Genomic DNA, 15,395 nt, shown 5'->3' with positions numbered 1-15,395 from the left:
ACCCACACTATCCGCTCATTATGAGCAACAAATAAAAGAACTCAGAAAGGAAAATCAACAGTTGAGAGCAATGCTGCAGCAAATACTCGCACGACTACCACCAGAGCAACGAGATACGCCACCACCTCCAACGCCACGGCAACGTGAATCGGAGACGCCGGCAGACCGAGAAAAACGCACGCGTTCTAACAGTCGGGTCGGGCGATCAATTAGTCGAAAAATCACGGCAAAATCTAGAAAGCCGCAATATGTAGGACCCGCACAGACTCAGCAGAACCAGGCACCATCAGTGTCAAAACCACTCACAGCCCAAGACTCGGCGTATGCGCAGATGCTGAGCATCCTAAGGCAGGAAAGACACACTGAGACCCAGCGCCTCGAATAGAACCTACGAGAGGAATTTCAGACAGTCACGAATGCAATACAAACTCAGATGAAAGCGATATTCACGGAAATTCAGAGAAATATTCAGAAGCAACATGATGAACCTAAAAGGCGTAAGCCAGCAGATGAAAGATGACGGCAAGGCCTATATGCATCCAATGGAACTGTCGAAGTTTTACGCAGAATGGATCCACACTAAGACAGCAAATTAAAAAATTCAAACCCCTTGTCGTGCTTCTACAGGAGACAAGGGGACCGTGCACTATTCAAGGATACCGAACCTTTCAGCAGGCTACAATACTACACCAGGGCAATAGAAACCAACAAGCGCAAGGCCAAGCTGCCCTTTTAGTTAGACATGATTGCACCGCAACCGAACTGCAAATACCAGATTTGTGTAATGATTTCAGAGAAATTGTGGCAGTAAAGCTATGTCCACGCGGGCACCGGCCAATGGTTGCAGTTTCCGCGTACTACAGACCCCTAACGGGCAAGCACCGGAATGACTCCTATCAATGGCTCGGTAAGGTGCAGGCACAAGCTGGAGGCCTTCCCATTCTAGTGGGGGGAGACTTTAACGCCAAGCATCAAACATGGGGCTACGCCAAAGCTGACTCGAGAGGACGCATACTGCATGATGCAATAGAAATGTCAGCTCTGGATATATGCAACACACCAGAAACACCAACCCGCATAGGGCTACACGCGCGACAACAGGACACAACGCCCGATCTGACACTAGCCACTCCAGGGCTCATAAGGCAATGGGACGTAGAATCGACGACATGGGGAAGCGACCATTTACCAATAATCATCACGCTCAATCGCAAAAAGATCCGAGAAAGGAGAGAAACGGTGTTTTTTGACTGGAAAAAATTTCGAATGGCCACCGGGGACTCTTTTGCGGACTTTGAACAATTCAGCGCTATGATAGCGGAGGCACGGCCGGAGGCCAGAGAAACTATCCCATGCGATGACACTACAAGTCACATGGATATGCACCTTGCAAATCTATGGCGGAAGGTCAACCGCCTCACACAGCAATACCGGTATAAAGGAAAGCGTCACAAAGATCTAATGCGCCTTAAGCATCAATACCGACTCATCAAGGAATACCAACAACAACTCGAAGCAGACACGTGGCACAATACGTGCGCGAAGCTTGGCCGGGAGCCCGGTCTAAAAAGGCTATGGCAGATTTTAAGGAGCCTTCTTGGGAGAAAGAAAGGCGCGCCTCCTCTCGCGGAACTCTTTTTGCGAGAAGAGCCTGCCGTGCTGGAGGAGCGCGTCATCCACACTTTCTTCCCACATGCTGCCGAAGCGCCTCCGGAACCGCTGCCTTCTGCCACGATAGACAACGCGAAAGAGGAGCTAGACACGCCCTTTACGCTGAGTGAACTCGTAGCGGCCCTTGCACACGGTAAAACGAAGTCAGCTCCCGGGCACGATGGAGTGACTTGGCAAGAACTTCGAAACCTCAGCAATGAAGCTCAAGAACGGCTCTTAACAATTGTCAATGAATCCTGGGAATCCGGACTAGTGCCACATTCACTAAAGCTTTCCCTCATCTACCCTATACCGAAGCCGGGCAAAGACCACACGAAACCAGCTAATCTACGCCCCATAGCTCTAACGTCAACTATCTGCAAATTGATCGAAAGAATGCTAAACACGAGAATGCAGCACTACATGGAGTATGTACAACCGGGTTTGCATCCTGCGCAGGCAGGTTTTCGGCCGAACATGGGCACACATGACTGCCTCTGGTTGCTCCGCAGAGTGATCAACCGCAAGTCTCGCAAACAGATGCCTGACTATATTCTTGCAGTCGATATGCGTAAAGCATTCGATAACGTGAAACAAGAGGTCATCTTACAGGAATTAGCAACCAGATACCCTAGCCAAAGAACATACAATTGGATCCGTAGCTTCCTCCAAAGCAGACCAATCCAGCTCCATGGCAAGGCACCGGGATGGAGTCCGAGGACCTACTACTTGGATAGGGGTGTGCCCCAGGGCTCCATCCTCGGACCTATGCTATTCAATCTGGCCATGACACGGGTAGCAGAAAGTCTTGAGCGAGACACTTCGGCCCGTTTCACTATTTACGCCGATGATATAACAATATGGACGGAAGCGGCGGATTATTCCGACATGCAGAGCATGCAAACTGAACTGCAAGCAGCGATCCTGAGCCTTAGCAACACTTTAGATAACCTCGGACTGCAACTCTCGCCGGAGAAGACGGAACTGATCAGCGTAGACGGAAAGAAAGCGACCAATGTAAACAAGCAGATCACTTTACACATAGGCAAAAGCGATATTACGTCGACCAATGGACAAATTAGGATCCTCGGAGCACAGATTGCTAGCTGCAACAGCCCCCAGCTATGGATTCGCACACTAAAGCAAAAATGGAGACCGCTATTGCACATGGTTAGACGAATATCGAGCAAGTATGGTGGAGCGCGTCAGAAAGCGTGCCAAACGCTTGCAAAAGCAGTCGCGGTTGGAAGGATTCTTTACGGGGCACCCGTGTACGAATTCTCTGAACGAGACCTCAGCGACATCGAAAAGTTACACAGGGCCACCCTCCGTACTATCACTGGGCTACCGAAGCACACGAGGAACGAGGACCTGCTCAAGCTGGTAGCGATTCCACCCATACGGGACATAATCAATGAAGCACGAATTCGAATGCGATCCCGGTTGGAAAACACGACTCAGGGAAAACAGATCATCGCATGGGATAAACAAGTCCATGCGAAGCCAGAGCCCGCGGAAGCGACCATAACGCCACCATGGGAAGCACCACTGGGCATACGGAGGCAACAACGCCCTATCGCCAGACGAAACGTGGAAGCTAGACAAATATTTGAAAAGAGATTAGAACTAAGAACGCCGCAGCACACCATTGACATCTACACGGACGCTGCAATCAAAAACGACATGGCAAGCATGGCCTGGGTTAGCACATCTGCACCCCAACACAATGGCTATCACACATGTCAGCTTCCCGGGGGTGCAACCTTGCACGCAGAACTCTTAGCTATATGGGGAGCGGTCAACACCATTCCCATTGACATGGGAGACATTGTAGAGCAGAATGTGCGAAATAATTATCGGATCCTAACTGACTCGTACGAAGCGGTGGCCGAATTAACGGTGCCTACGACAGATGATGCTGTGGCCAACGACACCAGAAAAATGCTAAAGAGAATACAGGACAACGGGACAAATGTTGAAATCATATGGACACCGGGGCACACCGGCACGGATGGGGGAAACGCAGCCGCTCACGCAGTTGCCGCGCAAGCGGGTGGGCTTGATTACACGTACAGCTCCCCACACTCCATTTCCTCGCCAAACCCCGCTGACCAAAATCCATACCTAAAGATATTGGCCGAAGGCTCTCCTAGCAGAGCACTGATGCATTACATTCGCACTAAAATAAAAGCAGATAGTAAACGGAGACTATTAGAAGCTACACCAGTACATGTGTTTGACAACGGCGGCCTTACTCGCACGGAAGAGGTTTTTTTGAACAAGGTTATGGCCAATGCTGCATACACACCACACATACTTGAGAAATGGCACCAAACCAGACAAGCTACGACTGCGGACACTTATACCCGATGCACACATTGTCAGGAGTCATGCAGAGCAGACTTGCAACACCTCATTTGGAACTGTGCAGCTTTTTCACAAGGGAGATCCAACATTCAACATTTACTGCACGGAGATATTAGAACACTAGGAATTGAAATACAGACTAACCCTGAAACACAGAAAGCCATTGCGACATATGGCAGACAAAGTGGCTTGTTTCGAGTAGTGTAGAAGGGGTCGACCAGCCCGTGCGAGAGCGGCGGAAGTGAACATGCACCTGATTCTGCATAAAGCGGGAGATCAAAGACTGAGATGAAGATGTGCCCCAGCCAAAAATCCGGGAACCCACATTCCTTTCCCACCTAATCCCCAACAGCGGCCTAGAGCCGTCCCCTTCCTTAAAATAAAGGCTTTATTCAATTCCTCCTCTACAATCACCATATATGTAGAGCAAACGCGCCTTCTTCCGACGCGCGAGAGGCCGTGGGGGAGGGGGAGGGGGGGGAGGGGGAGAGAAGGGAAGGGAGGCGTCGTTTAGCTGCGGCACCAAGTGCCTATTTATATCAGAGGCTCCGGCAACAGTCACCAACGCCGCACGCATTTTGAGCGAACGCGGGCAAAACGCCGACGGCGTTGACAACAGTTCTGCGTGTTGCCGGTGCTGCTGCATGTCCAAGTTTATACAGCTGATAAAGCTAATATCATTACTCCGTATAGCTCTCTACAAATTTGCTATCGCAATTGATGCTTCGCCTTTCAGGTGAAACTGTGACAACTTTTTTTTTACCTTACATATATACACGCCTATGTCCCCTTTGATTTAATTACCTAGAAATGCATTGGCGTACCAAAGCAACTAAAACATAAAAAAATGTACTGCACAGACGGTCTGTGAGAAAAACTGGGCGTCCGCCAGCGTCCGCGTAGCGAACACGCGCTCGCTAGCAGACGACGCGCTTGACAACGACAGCAAAATTGAAGATGTAGTGTTGTATAATCCATACCTCAAATATATATGTTTGGCAAAATGGTGTAAACATAAATTTGCCGTTGCAAAGCACTATTTTACGAGCGTAGTATGCGCAATATGCCGCGGAACGCGTCTCTGCCCCAATCCAGTTTGCTCACAGCGCCCTCGCACAATTTTAGGGGCGAAGCTCCTTAAAGCGGCACCCGTTCGTCCCTCGTCGTAGTAGTAGTGTGTAACCAGTCTGAGAAAAATGAGAAAAAAAGTGGTCGCAGTTTCACCTGAAAGGCGAAGCATCAATTGCGATAGCAAACTTGTAGAGAGCTATACGGAGTAATGATATTAGCTTTATCAGCTGTATAAACTTGGACATGCAGCAGCATCGGCAACACGCAGAACTGTTGTCGACGCCATCGGCGTTTTGCCCGCGTTCGCTCAAAATGCGTGCGGCGTTGGTGACTGTTGCCGGAGCCTTTGATATAAGTAGGCACTTGGTGCCGCAGCTAAACGTGACGCGCGCTTTCACGGGGAGTGAACGCACGGCGGAGAACAAACGCGCGTTCTGTGCCGTGCTCCCTTAAGGGCTGCAGAAGTAGGCGTCTCTTTCCTCCTTTACCATCACCATATATGTAGAGCAAACGCGCCTTCTTCTGACGCACGAAAGGCCGTGGGGGGGGGGGGGGGGGGGGGGGAGGGGGAGGGAAGGGAGGCGACGTTTAGCTGGGGCACCAAGTGCCTATTTATATCAGAGGCTCCGGCAGCAGTCACCAACGCCGCACGCATTTTGTGCGAACGCGGGCAAAACGCCGACGGCGTCGACAACAGTTCTGCGTGTTGCCGGTGCTGCTGCATGTCCAAGTTTATACAGCTGATAAAGCTACTATCATTACTCCATATAGCTCTCTACAAATTTGCTATCGCAATTGATGCTTCGCCTTTCAGGTGAAACTGCAATTTTTTTATATACACGCGATTGCATGTATTTCAACATCTGATCAACCTAGACGGGTTCACATTGCAAATGGAGCCGAATGATTGAAAGTACATGACATACGCAATCTCGAATTACCTCCATGATTGCTCTGGTTAGTCTGTATATGTAATTAACATTGTAGTCAACTACACCAAAAAGATCCAAAAATCAACATTTGCCACTGGGGAATTGTTATATAGTGCGCAGAACTGTTTAGAATCATTACTTATGACGCTTATAGTATTTACCTAGAAACCACTACTGCCATATTTTAAGATATAAGCAACTAGATATAAGCAACGCACACTATTACGACCTCCCCTGTAAACACTGTACCACCAAAGTTTGCTAAACGAAAGAGATTTTGTTCTAGTGCTTATTATTGCGATAGCAATTATATGGACACTCCAAAGCAGATTTATGCCATCGGCGTCGTCGTCGCCGTCGCCGTGAGGTTCCGTATGATGTCAACGGCGATGAAATCGTCGCCGCGCTTCGGACGCTGTATGTGCTAGTGAAAGGGCGCGAGGGACGCGCGCTTTCACGGGGAGCGAACGCACGTCGGAGAGCAAACGCGCGTTCTGCGCCGTGCTCCCTGAAGGGCTGCAGAATTAAGCGTCTCTTTCCTCCTTTCGATATATAGAGAGCAAACGAAACTTTTAGGGGCGAAGCTCCTTAGGGTGTGGGTCTGTCCCTCCTCTGTAGTATGTAGTAGTAGTAGTCGTCGTCGTCGTCGTAGTAGGTAGCCACGTCTACTTTTATGAAAAAAAAAAACAATTCCGAAAGTTGTGGCCATAGCGCGGAATCGAACCAGGTACCCCTCGCTTCCGAACGCGCGGCGCTAACCACTACGCCACGAAGCGCACATGCACACAAGCACCACGATGACAATAAATACCCAACATTAACGAAAGACTGCGCGTTTCTAACGCGTTTGTGCTAGCGTGTTACGGCTCGTGTAAGAAGCTGGTGTAAGACGCTGTGGCCTCTCCGCCTTACCCCCGTATTCATAAACGCTGATGGCGTCGGCAAACGCGGTGCACGTTCCGGCATGTGTAAACGGCTGCGTAAGACGCTGTGACCTCTCCCCCTTACTAGAGAGTACTGCACGTTTCTAACGCGTTTGTGCTAGCGTCCCCTTAAGCGGGAGATGGTGCAATTATAATGAAGGGTGCTGTTATAAAATAGGAATGACGTCACATATGGCGCGTGTCATTGGTGGAAATCAATCGTTCGATTTAGTGCGGCGAGACTGGGCGAATCACTCGGAAGATTCACGGTTTACCGATGATTTTCTCCGGAGCTTCGCCCACTCATCATCATTCACCCTGTGGATATGCGGTGTTTTTTTTTTTCGGTCCAGCGAAAGGCTGTGGGGGGACGGGCGACGTTTAGCAGCGGCGCCCCAAATACGTATTTATATAAGAACACCGCGCGCGTTCGGTGCGAACTTGGGCAAAACGCCGACGGCGTCGACAACAGTTCTGCGCGTTGGTGGTGATGCTGCATGTCCAAGTTTATACAGCTGATAAAACTACTATCCTTACTCCGTATAGCTCTCTACTAATTTGCTATCGCAATTGGTGCTTCGCCTTTCGGGTGAAACTGCGACAAATTTTTTTCTCGCCTATTTTGCCCGTCAATGCGCTCACCTACATTCCAACGCGTCCTCTTGAGAAGCTTCTCTCTGTTCTTTTTTTTTTTATTTCGAAAGCTTGCCCTTAGGCATAATACAAAGAATGTCAAAAATCCATTCTATCTGTTCTTGCAGACGCAATTCTCTCGTTGGTTGTCTTTTCCGCACGTACCTTGCCCGCACAAGCTCTCGCTTGCGTTCTAACTGCGCTTTCATAAGGGCTGCATTTTGCATACGTTTCCTCGCCGCATTCTGAAAGCTCCAATCCTCGTCACTGAGGAGTTTCTTAAAGCGCGGCGCAGTCACAGAATTGAACTCCTAGTTAGTACATGGATTTGTTTGATCTTCGTGCTTGTGGCCTTTATCTGTCTTCATTGTCCTAAATTTCAGAACATTCTATACTTGTATAAATGCAGAAGACTCTATGAACACGCATAATCGCTACTGATCGCAGCGGTTCAGTCTTTCGAGGTGGCTAAATCGAAACGCGCCAACATCTCAACGCGCTCGCTTACCCGCAAGAAATTCGTAAGGGTGTTATATGCCGCTTGTGGATGCATGCGACGCGGGGGGATGTGCCGACTGACACGATAAGCCCGCGTAGATACAGGGTAGGCGAGACAACAAACAATTGAAAGTCTTGCGCACAAGTGCGATGCCCTAAAGCACATGATTTAACGGCCTTAGGGGTTTCAGGAGCCTGACGGTTTGGTGTCTGCGATGGCCTCTTTGAAGGCCTGTTTGAATTAGTAAAGTCTAAGAAAATGATGTATAATATTGTTTAGCACCAAGTGACATTTGTGCCTGTGTACGTACTGTTGCTAAGAGGGTAAATAAAAGGAAATCGCAGTTTCGCCCGAAAGGCGAAGCATGGATTGCGATAGCAAATTAGCATAGAGCCATAAGAAGTAAGGATAGTAGTTTTATCAGCCGTACCGACTTGTACACATTCGTTTGCTAATATAAATGAGCAAGCATAGTGTCTGCGCGCACAGCGAACATGAACACATCCCACTCGGTGACCGCGGACGCTCGCTGTCAAAACGCTGGCGTGAGGAAATGTGGCAGCAGCAGCGAGCGAAGTGAACTTCGTGCTGTTGTCTATCGCTTCAAGGCAATCTGAGCACCGAGAACACACAACACGCATAAAGCTACGATCGTCGGCTCCGGGCGCGCGGCGCGGTGTTATCGCTCTTGGAATTTATATGGAACCTCACGGCGACGGCAGAAGTTCGCCTAGAGTGTCCATATTATTGCTATCGCAATAAATCGCAATAAAAAGTTACAGTGACATTTCACTTCATGAGCGCGGGTTACGCGCAAGCGTATGGAAGCCGCGAACATGCACAGCGAGCACCGCGGCGTCTAAGCACAAACGGAAAGCGCGCGAACGCGGCGATTTTCTCCCTTTCACCTCTAGGCGCTTCCTCCTCCGGTGTTCTCTTGCCTCGCGGCGACAAACATAACCTCGCCTATGTGACAGCCCCGTGGGGCATATACACTTCCGCGTAAAAAAAGATGTCACAGTTTCACCCGAAAGGCGGAGCATTAATTGCGATAGCAAATTAGTAGAGAACTATACGGAGTAAGGATAGTAGTTTTTTCAGCTGTGTAAACTTGGACACTTGGACATGCAGCAGCACCAACAACGCTCAGAAGTGTTGTCGACGCCATGGGCGTTTTGCCTGCGTTCGCACCGAACGTGCGCGGCGTTGGTGACTATTGCCGGTGCCTCTGGGGGCGGCTCGGAGGTTTTCGACGAGATTACACTCGTCGAGCGGCGTCGGAAGGCTTTACCACCTTCTCGCCTACGCAACGTTTTATTGCGATAGCAATTATATGGACACTCAAAAGCAGATTTCTGCCGTCGGCGTCGCCGTCGCCGTCGCCGTGAGGTTCCGTATGACGTCATTTGGAGATGAAATCGTCGCCGCGCGCCGAACGCTGTATGTGCGAGTGAAAGGGCGCGGGGGGCGCGTCTTTCACGGGGAGTGAACGCACGGCGGAGAACAAACGCGCGTTCTGCGCCGTGCTCGCTTAAGGCCTGCTGAAGTAGGCGTCTCTTTTCTCCTTTACAATCACCATATATGTAGAGCAAACGCGCCTTCTTCAGACGCGCGAGAGGCCGTGGGGGAGGGGGAGGGAAGGGAGGCGACGTTTAGCTGCGGCACCAAGTGCCTATTTATATCAGAGGCTCCGGCAACAGTCACCAACGCCGCACGCATTTTGAGCTAACGCGGGCAAAACGCCGATGGCGTCGACAACAGTTCTGCGTGTTGTTGCTACCAAAGCCGCTCACCTTACTTCGTATGACATTGCTGTGTTGCTATCGCATTCATTGCTTCGCCCTTAGGGCGAAACTGTGACATTTTTTTATATAGATACGCATTTGGTGCCGCAGCTAAACGTTGCCTCCCCTCCCTCTCTCCCGTGCCCCCACGGCCTTCGTGCGACGGAAGGAGTCGCGTTTGCTCTCCGCCGTGCGTTCGCTCTCCGTGAAAGCGCGCGTCCCTCGCGCGCTTTCACTCGCACATAAAGCATACAGCGCGCGGCGACGATTTCATCGCCGTTGGACTACATACGGAACCTCACGGCTACGGCGACGCCGATGGCAGAAATCCGCTTGGAGTGTCAATATAATTGCTATCGCAATAAAAAGCGTCTGTGGCGTAATGGTTTCAGTATAGGGATTCTGTACTAGACCTCCCGAGTACAAATACTGTCTGCGGAGAATTTTAATGGTGCTCGTTTAATTACTTATAACATCATACTTTGTTTAAAATAATACGTTTGCAACGTCACGAAACTGTTTTAAGGACGACGTTTAGGCAAATCCATGTACTAACCATCATTCCCATGCTGTAGACCCTAGCGTAGAAATGTAGACCATATTATTATTATTATTATTATTATTATTATTATTATTATTATTATTATTATTATTATTATTATTATTATTATTATTATTATTATGTAGACCATAGCACCAGAGTTCCATCTAGTAATTATTGAATGCAACCCTGTGGTTTGGGGGTTCGTGCACCGAGATGTGGGTCGCGGTAAGCGAACAGAGTGCTATGTGTTCGCAGAAATTCACCCATTCAAGCCTAGATGGTGTTACGGGTTTTTTGAGAGGACACGACACGGAAGAACGAACGGACCAGAGCAGAGAACAAAACCGGACACCTAACGAAAAAATGCTTCAGTATTCGAGAGTATTCACCCGTGGGGTTTTTCTGGAGTACCCATAATCTGGCAACATTAGTTCGCATGCAAATCTAGCTGTCAGTTCAAATCACAGACTCCCTGTCATGCTTCGAGGCAAGTGAGAACTTGAGCAAGTACTGAGTGTAAACGAACATTCTTTTATGACAATCCCATTGCACCTCGAACAATACATCGAAATGCGTAACGGTGCGAACTTACATAGGCGTACTTAGAAGTTTCAGTCTCGTCTTAGCCGTCGTCTGCACCACGCTGTTCTCCTCCGGATTGTTGGGCTCGCTGCTCGGATGAGAGTTAATGACAGGGTGTCAACGATTACTCCTGGTTTCATTCCGCAAAGCGAAATTGGAAGCGTAGCCTCGCGCGTAATTTCGAACAAATGAGCATGCTTATATGTCACACCGAAATAACACACTATTTTGTTGTTGCTGACTTTGGTGATAGCGATGACGATGATGCTTTATTACACGGAAAAGAGATTAGAAAAATTACGGCTTCGTGGCGCTCAATAACACAAATAGGGACTAGCTATACACAGCTGCAGTTAGGTTAATAAAATCGAGACAGCGTTTTATGCGGTACGTGGACTCGTTCTACCGCCTGTAAAACAGAGAGGATTCCTCGAAAACCTGAACAGGCAATCAATCCCTTTTCATCCTGCGTGTTCATAAGTCCGAAGTACCATCAGCAAAAACATTACGGCAGAAAACTGTCTAGTCGGACTTGTCAGACGCACTGTGCGTAAGCATTATTTCCAGTTGCTCATCTTGGACACACACGTCTCTGACGTATCCGAACGCATCTGGTCGTATGATGGCGACGTTTGCTGTAATAATTAATTTTTTAATGTATTATTAGGCATGATCAGTCGGATGATGGTAACGTTTGCTTGAATAATCAATTAATGCATTTAAAATTAATTTACTGATTATTGCATTATGCGTGAATGATCGTATGATGGCGACATGCACTTAATTCTTTCATTATGCTTAATTATTATTATTGTTCTTAATTGTATCGTACAGCCTTAATATTATTTAGTTAATTACTCTTGATTAGGTTAATTAAATTACCCTAAATTTAATTTCATTAGCCTCACTATTCTTAGTTACCCTCAATTATTTGTCATTTCGCTTAAGTAATTTCATCGCAATTAATCTCCATTAGGCTTCATTACCCTTCGTAGTCTTAAGGCCGTTTCACATGGTGAGATTGTCATCGCACCAGAAGTGTCATTTCCGTTGCATGCGACGAAAATCGCAACTGTTCTGCAAGAACAATTGCGATTTGCGATTTGCGATTTCCGAGTGTTAGTTGCGAACAGCGCAACTAACACTCGGAAACAGAAGCAGCACAAGACACACATAGCGCTAGCGAACAGACGTAGCGCAAAGGCACAGTGTCCGTTGCGCTCCTTTGAACGTTTCCGCGATGACACAAAGCCACAAGCACAAATCACAACTTTCACCCACAGTTATGCAGGTCCGCTCTTGTTTCCTCTCGACACGCGGTTCCACTTAACCTAACCTACCCCAATCCAAAGTGACCTCAGCTAGCTTAACTTAAACTAACGTAGTATTTGAAAGAAATACCGCAACATAGACCGCCATCTGACAGCCATTCCCCGGTTATCGGTCATCGGCGGCTTTGCGAGAGACTTACTACGGTGACAGGTTCCTGGCGTAGAAGTAGCAGCAAGAGACGAGGAATGCCACCACAGAACCAGGAATGGCCACGAGCGTCCACTGTAGCTGTCCCATTGGACCTGCCGACAGCAGCATTTCGTCCCTGCTGCCATGACACAGGCGCCAAAAGAGACAGAAGTCAGACTCGCATCTGAGGGGCGGCTTGGAAGAGGTCGCAGGGCACATTAAAAAGGAACACGAAAGCGCCACGTAAAATCAGTTTAGAGAAATCACCTATCCTTTTTTTTTTCCTTTCAGTCATTCAATGGAGATAGTTTTTTTTTTTTTTTTACTAATGGCGAAAATGAAGGCAGAACTTCAATCGCTTCGGATGCCATGCCGGAACGTAAGTGCCATTACGTCAGTGTGACGTAACGTATTTGAGCCGCTTTGGAGCAGGAGGTCCGATAAGATTAGCTATAAGTTGACCCTTTTTTGTGTTTTTTTTTAGAATGCAAAAATATTGTTACGAAGCACTGCCAGAGACGAAACTGAGGACAGTACGAAAGACGACAACGCCCGCTGATATCTTCCACCTTGTATGCCAGTGAATGCCTTGTGAATAGCCTGTAAATATATTTTAAACATGTCTTCTCCCCGTTACATTTTGGTGGAGGTTGCGGGCTCTCCAAGACGCACGACGGATTGACGCAGCGGGCGCTCCTTGACTGCATTGACAATGTCAGCTCAAGTCGAGAATGCTTCGGGGAAATCTATTATTATGTATAATAATAATAATAATAATAATAATAATAATAATAATAATAATAATAATAATAATAATAATAATAATAATAATAATAATAATAAATGGTAAATGAAATGAGCGCTTGGTAACATGACCCCCGGCGGTGAAAGCGTCGTCCCGGTGGTTTCTAGATCGCCCGAGTCGTATTGCTTAAGGCGAGTGACGTGGACGACATCGGTGGAAAGTCGATACATGGTGGAATCGTGAGGGGTTATTTCATATGCGACGTTGGTCACTTCACGCAAAGAATGGTAGGGGCCAGAGTAAGGCGGAATCAACTTTTCGCAAAGGCCAACTCGCCGTGATGGTGTCCAAAGAAGGACCATATCACCAGGATTGAAGTGGGCATCGCGGTGGCGGGCATCATAGAAGCGTCGTTGCTTTTCCTGAGAAGCGGTAAGGCGCAGGTGGGCACCACGGCGCTCCTCGACAGCTCCTCACAGACCGGGGCCGCTATTTCATATCAAAGGTTGTTAGGACCTCTTCTCCTGCGCTACAAAACACAAGTTGACAACGGTGTTCAACCCTCAGACCAACGGCTTCACAGAGCATCTTAATAGAACTATCAAATATTTGCTTGCTATGTATGTTTCCGCCGACCATATGACTGGAACGTCACTCTGCCCTTCGTAACATTTGCTTATAATTCCTCCCGAGATGACGGCGGGTTTTTCTCTGTTTTATCTCTTAAGCGGCAGTAACCCCATGCTGCCATTTGACAAGCTCCTTCCCGCCCTTCTTGACACGTCGTCAGAATACGGCTGTGACGCCATCTTATGCGCTGTGGAGGCACGCCAAATTGTCCACCAGCGCCTTACCACTGCGCAGGAAAAGCAACGACGCTTCTATGCTGCCGCCACCACGATGCCATCTTGAACCCTGGTGATATGGTCCTTCTTTGGACACTGTCACGCAGAGTTGGCCTTTGCGAAAAGTTGATTCCGTCTTACTCTGGCCCGTATCGTGTATGGCGCCAAGTGACCGACATTACATATCATATGCAATCACGCCTCTAGATTCCACCACGTCTCGACCTTCCACCGATGTCGTCCACGTCACTCGCCTTAAGCGATACCACTCGGACGATCTAGCAAGCACCAGGACTGTGCCTTCGCCACCGGGGGTCATGTTACCCAGCACTACCAGAATAGAAGCTGAGGACAGTTCAGAAGACGGCGATGCTCGCTGATGTCGCGTGACTGTCTTCGACCTTGTATGCCAGTGAATGCCTTGTAAACAGACTCTAAATATATTTTATACCTCTCTTCTCACCGTAACCATATTCTTTGTTATGGTTAAATAATTAACTAGACATGAGTAGCCACTGCCATTATTATGGCGTCACAGCGAGCCGCACTGCCAACCATTACCAGCGTGGCCGCGGCTGACCGCAGTGCCAGATCTTCCCTATAGCGATCTTCGTAAGTAAACTCTGTGAAGACACTAGTACAGAAATCGTTATAACACAACTCTAGCGCAGGAACTTTTGTGTTATTCACCTGGTCAGCTGCTTGGTCAACATCTTCCGCGTGGGCAGGCGGGCGAGACTGACAATGTTGCCCAACGCTGTCACTATGGCGACGGCCAGGAGAAACGCGCTTCGAATAGCCACGTGCTTCCTAGAAAGTAAATAAATAATAAAACAATCCTGCGGCATTTCTTTATTGCGATAGCAATTATATAGACACTCCAAGCGCATTTTATTGCGATAGCAATTATATGGACACTCAAAAGCAGATTTCTGCCGTCGGCGTCGCCGTCGCCGTCGGCGTCGCCGTCGCCGTGAGGTTCCGTATGACGTCAATGGAGATGAAATCGTGGCCGCGCGCCGCCGAACGCTGTATGTGCGAGTGAAAGGGCGCGAGGGACGCGCTCTTTCACGGGGAGTGAACGCACGGCGGAGAACAAACGCGCGTTCTGCGCCGTGCTTCCTTAAGGGCTGCAGAAGTAGGCGTCTCTTTCCTCCTTTACAATCACCATATATGTAGAGCAAACGCGCCTTCTTCCGATGCGCGAGAGGCCGTGGGGGAGGGGGGGAAGGGGGAGGGAAGGGAGGCGACGTTTAGCTGCGGCACCAAGTGCCTATTTATATCAGAGGCTCCGGCAACAGTCACCAACGCCGCACGCATTTTGAGCGAACGCGGGCAAAATGCCGACGGCGTCGACAA

The 15,395-nt window shown here is 48.7% G+C and overlaps 1 long non-coding RNA gene across 1 annotated transcript; it reads right to left on the bottom strand.

Annotated features, from left to right (window-relative positions):
* Positions 1–11,001: 11,001 nt before the first annotated feature.
* Positions 11,002–14,847, bottom strand: LOC125944095 (uncharacterized). Its single transcript, XR_007466122.1, has 3 exons — positions 14,727–14,847; positions 12,457–12,585; positions 11,002–11,073 (listed from the first exon to the last, which is right to left on the bottom strand). It is a non-coding gene; the product is annotated as an uncharacterized LOC125944095 (long non-coding RNA).
* Positions 14,848–15,395: the final 548 nt, after the last annotated feature.

Source organism: Dermacentor silvarum, chromosome 3 (assembly GCF_013339745.2).
Source record: "Dermacentor silvarum isolate Dsil-2018 chromosome 3, BIME_Dsil_1.4, whole genome shotgun sequence".
NCBI lineage: Eukaryota > Metazoa > Arthropoda > Arachnida > Ixodida > Ixodidae > Dermacentor > Dermacentor silvarum.
The sequence above is the reverse complement of the archived record's forward strand: the minus strand, read 5'-3'. Positions and strand labels throughout refer to the sequence as shown.